The sequence below is a fragment of the Pinus tabuliformis genome, chromosome 7, assembly GCF_031772625.1.
Source record: "Pinus tabuliformis cultivar Carrire ecotype Pingquan chromosome 7, CPIR1, whole genome shotgun sequence".
Taxonomy (NCBI): Eukaryota; Viridiplantae; Streptophyta; class Pinopsida; order Pinales; family Pinaceae; genus Pinus; species Pinus tabuliformis.
Window position 1 is genome coordinate 64953120 of NC_142293.1, and position 5480 is coordinate 64958599.

At 38.7% G+C, this 5480-nt stretch overlaps 2 pseudogenes; one reads left to right on the top strand and one right to left on the bottom strand.

Annotated features, from left to right (window-relative positions):
* Positions 1-2944: 2944 nt before the first annotated feature.
* On the bottom strand, positions 2945-3674 carry LOC149245230 (uncharacterized; annotated as a pseudogene).
* Positions 3675-4317: 643 nt separating this feature from the next.
* LOC149245231 (uncharacterized) lies at positions 4318-4962 on the top strand (annotated as a pseudogene).
* Positions 4963-5480: the final 518 nt, after the last annotated feature.

Consider the following 5480-nt stretch of genomic DNA (forward strand, 5'->3'; position numbering starts at 1 on the left):
AAACACCTCACCATTTGAAGTTTGTTTTGGTTACTTGCCAAAATCACCTCTTGATTTCATTCTTGAGAAAGATGTTGCCATTGAGGGACATAGTGATATTGACAAAGCTCGTTCATTCATTGAAAGAATTCAACAAATACATCAGCAAATTCAAGAACAGCTTGAGAAGAGTCAAGGCAAGTACAAGGAAAGACACGACAAGCATAGAGTCGATCACAAGTTTCAAGAAGGGGATGAGGTATGGCTGTACATTAGTAAGGAAAGGATGCAAGGAGAAGGTAAAAAGCTGAAGCCTATTCGTTATGGTCCATTCAAAATCCTCAAGAAGGTTGGAAATAATGATTTTCAATTAGATTTTCCTTCCTACATGCAAATGTATTCTGTTGTCAATGTGGAGAACTTACGTTTGTATGAACCTCCTTTGATTGCTGATCATGAAAGTGTTGTTCAGCTGCCATCTATAGAATATTTCTCGCCAGAATTCTTAGATGAGCTGAAAGAAGATACAATCCTTGACAGAAGGACATGCACTTCAAGAAGGGGCAGTGTAGATTATGTTCGGGTTGGTTTCAAAGGCAGCAAACCGAACAAGGCAAAGTGGATGGAGGTGGACAGAGTGAGGGAGTTGTACCCTCACCTATTTAACAGGTAGTTGAAAGCTTTTGGGGTCCAAAAGCTTCCCAATGGGGAGGCATGATCAGGTGCTCATGTCCTAAGTGTCGTTAAATGCTCAAAATTTAAAATGCTCAGAACTGGTTCAAAGTGGAACAACTGGAAAGTGCTCGTCCTCCTAATTCCGATGCCGCAAATGGTTCGAAAAACGGTCGCCGTATGAGAAAGTTATGCCAAAAACAAAATCGCCCAATAACCCTTAATTTTTGAATTAAAAAAAGAATATTCCACAGAATATTCTTTGCAATATTCCTTTTCAGCAACCAATCACAGGCTGCCATGTGGCAGGCCCAGAGGCTGCCACGTGGCCCAAGATGACGTCAGCAGGCATTATATGGACGCATATTTAAAATTTTGGCATTGGCAAGATTTGAACACGGGACCTCTATGTTATAAGCAAACTGCCTTACCGTTGGGCCACAACGGCGGATGTTGAAAGGAGTGCGGACCAAAGTTTATTTAAATTTTTAAATTTTTGTTGGGCAGGGCTCGAAGGGGGCCTGCCCCCCATCCCATATGACCATGGGCCCATAACCGTGGGCTCAACCCCCTAACCGCCGGGCACAAAATCCGAGATAAACCGCCAGCATTTAATGTAACTGCAGTTCGTTTGGCAGAGATTCTAGCAGGAGCGCCAAAATTGGAGGGCCCACCATATTTGGCGGGCCTAACTGGACTCCAACTAAAGTTAGCTGGAGTGTTTCTAGGCATAACTGGAGGAAAACATTAATTGGCCATAACTTTGGCTAGGAAAGGTGGTTTTGGACGATTGTTTTTTTGATTTTGGGTATTTTCGACCTTATGAAGCCATTGGTGCAGGTATTATAGCCATATGAGGTCATTTGCAGAGGTTTTGGAGCCGTGAAAGTTCTAAGAGCCACTAGGGCCCAGTATTGTGAAGACTGTATAGGGTTGCAGGTATCCATTGGAGGTGAACCAGTAGTCAATCCTGAAGGATTCAAGTGTTCTGAATCCATTTTTACCATCTATTCCACCTGTAGATGCTTCTATTCAGCTGTATATTCAATTTGAGCATTTAATGAAAACAAGGACAAGCCCATTTGGGAGCTTTGGACCCAGCAGACGAAGCCCAGGAGGGGTGAACTGCTTTATCAACTTCTTTTACATCTGTGGTTGATTTATTTTGCAGAACAAATTCATTTTAGTGTGTTAAATAGTAAAAGGAAATAAATCTGCTATGCTTAAATGGGTCATGAACAACTGAAAATTTCATTTGTTTTCTTTCTGCAAGACATGGAAATCTTTTAAGCATGTATATTTCTGATTTGAATACCTTGCAAACAATTTACAAGTAGTTTCAAATTCAGATTAGGGAGGAAGAGACATAAAAGGGGAAGGATGATGAGAGGAGAGGGGGGATTCTTGGTTTTGGTTTTGGTTTGGTTTTGGAGGATTTTGATTTGGAGGAGGGATGTTGAGAAAGAGGAGGGGGATCAAACTTGGATCTGGAGAGTGTTTGTTAAACTTGGACACTACATCTGGTTGGACTTGGGCTTAGAGGGCTAGGGAACCTGTGGAGGTTCCCTAGGTTAGGAAATACTTCCTAGTTTGCTGGGAGGCAAATCTAGTTGGGTAGTCAAGAGGAGAATCCCCAAAGAGTCAGGAGCTCAGGAGCATCTCAATTAAGCTATTGGAACATGCATTCCTCCATTTATTGATTACTTATGTAAATGGTTGCAATGAAATTCTTACTTATTTAATTTGTGGTAAATTAATTTTAATGGTATATTATCATCAAATAAGTGTTCAGATATAAATAAGTAATTTCCCATCTTATTGTGTTTCAAATTAGAGAAATTTAGTTTTTAGTTAAAGGACCCTGGGAGGGAGCCTCACACGTGGTATCAGAGCGAGGTTCAAACTTTGAGTTCTAACAGTGGCTCTCCTTCATCTAAGTAGCCATGAGTAGGGGGTATCTATTTTTCCAAGTGCTTAGGACTTGCACCTTACTCCAACCACAATAATAGGTCTGTTTACACAGGTGCACTAGCTCACAAGGGGAAACATGCTACTTGGGTGATTTGAATCGTGGTAGAACAAATAACAACACCCTACTTTACCAATCAACTCAGCTCCTATCAACATCTTTGCTTTATTAAGCTGTAGCTACCATATCGTATTTGTCCTAATCCTCCTTTACACCCTTGTAAAATGGTTGGAAAGCACCCAAACCAATCAACAATTTTCTTTAAAGCCTTCTATGCTTCAAGAAACTCTGTACGAGTCAATTCAAATAGCTGCACAAGCAACATCAGATAAACACATGGCGTCCAAACTTGTGTTGCCGAACATAAACACTTAGATATTTTGTCTCTCTCAAAGCATAACCACCCTTATTACATGTTAGTCCCTATCCTTTCCTGGTTGCATTAGTGACACTTTTCACATGATCATCACACTGGAACCAAATATTGCAATGCAAGCATGTATATATTCCAAGACGATTGCAAGACAAACAATGAAAAGTATCACTATCAAGTTGTTGGCAGGAAGCTTGGTGCTCAAATTAACCATCCTCACACAACCATTGATCACATGAAAAACATCAGAACATCCTCCCACCATGATTCCAAAGATTTCGTTCACATTCAACACATGTTGCATCAGTTAGAGGACATGTACAACAATGAGTTGTGAGGCAGCGTTTGGAATGACATATGAATGCTTCACAGAAATCACATATGCTAGCAACCATTTTCATTTCCTGCGACATTGCGGCCAGGATGACGAACAATGCAGTCAGATCCAGCTGCCATACATTTGGTCTTGCCACACTGAACACAGGAATGGATTTTAGGAATGGAGCCACAGAAGTAGTAGAAGGCCTTGTTCGTCTGGGGGTGGTGGAAAAAATTGCAAGTATAGAGATAATTGCATGGATTTTTTCCCAAATCAATATGAAATTGCTATTAGGAAATGGCCTTCTGCCCCGCCCTCTGATTCTCTGCCTTCTTTTTGGCTCCCTTCTTCTGCTTTGGCATGTTTCTTTTTGACGAATCTCCTCTCAAAGCTCATCTCAAAAATCTGGTGTGCTATGAAATCTTTGATTGTTTTGGCTCTTGTTTATTCCCTTGTGACAAATTCTATATAGTGTATGCTCTGTTTGGCGATGTTCTATGAAGCCTTTGATTGTTTTGTTTCTATTTTATTCCTTTCTATTAGATGTTATATAAACTTGGTTCTGTCTGGAGTATATAGATAGTGGAATAAACCTAGACGTTTTGCCACTTTTGCATTAGCGAAATGAAACCATGAAATTCAGGGTATGTTTCTAATGCTTGGGGTGTGATCAGTCTCCTCCAAAGAGCACATGGTTCCTAGTATTGACTTCAATACAGCTGCATCTTGGTTTTTTTTTTTATTAAGCCCCTACCTCTCACCATTGTTCTGACCTTTGCTACATCATCCCATTTGCTTGCAACAATAGAGCTTTGAGATATCTGTAGTTAATATATTTATTGAAACAAAAAAAATATGTAAGCCACTTTCCCCCCTTCCTATATTACTAATAAGAACAAGGTAAATACACAGATCATTCTTCCAACTTATCTGGAGTGTTATCTTAAAAGCTTGTATGAACCGGCATTGCTGTTCAAGCACTTTTCTTTGCAACGTTCAATATACATGGGTGAGTATGTGAGGAAAATGTTCTCCAAACGTTTTCTGAATAAGGAAGAAAAAAAAGAATGGAACTTGAGAGAGTCATTCCAGAGAAAGATATTGCCTTGACCTTTGCTAAAAAAGAAATTGAAAATAAAATAAATGAAAAATTTCTACTCAAAGAATGTCTTGAATAGAAGGAAGTATCACTTGAGTGGGCATTGATGCATATAAAGGAAAAAGAGAAACAAAAAGAGTTCTTTGAGGCAAAGGTGCAAAAGCTTGAGGATTGCATAACAGACTTAGAAATGAATCAAAAGTAGAGAGAAATGAAAATTAGCAAGGTATATTAGGAATGTCATGGATGAATCTTTGAAGTTTGAAGAAACAAAATTGGAAAAAATCCATCACAACTTCCTAAGGTCGAAAGAAGTTGAGCGACAACTGGTCACACTTAGTGGGCTAGTCAATTCGTTTGCGGTAAGGGAGTCACACTATAGGAAAATGTGTGACAGAAGATATTGCAATCTCTAGAAAGTTGAGGAAGAGGTGGATTTGTTGGGAGATGAGGTTGACAATGTTTTAAGCTTGCTGGGGAAAGTGTATATTGTACTTAACCACTATGCACCTGTATTGCAACATTATCTAGGGGTAAGAGTACATATGTAACCACTGGGATTTTCTTGTCATTATCTTATAGCATAAATATTTCAAGTTAATATCTAAAATGACAAGGGAATCTTTCAGTGAAATAGTTCAAGGCTTCTCTTGTGGTGTGTGGTATACTAACCAGAAATGAAGGAAAAGACTTGCGAGAACAAAATTACCCACTTTTAGGAAACTTGTTGGCATTGAATGACAAAACTTCTAGGAATTGAGTTTTTCTTTATACTTAGACAACCAAGAATTATTTGGATCCATTAGGGGCATATGAATGGTTGAAATTTCCTTTGTTACTATTAGTATTGATAAGTTTGTTAATCAATTTAATCATTCTAATTAGGCATGTTAGCGATTTATTTAAATTGATATGAATATTAAGATTGTTTAAAGTGAAATATAATTTTCTGTTTTGAGATTTGACTTCATCATTGGTCTGTACTGCTTCTAGGAAAGATAAAGTGCTCGATCTGATGATGATGCTATTCATGTTTAACATCATTCCTAACAGTTGAATGTTTAACAAT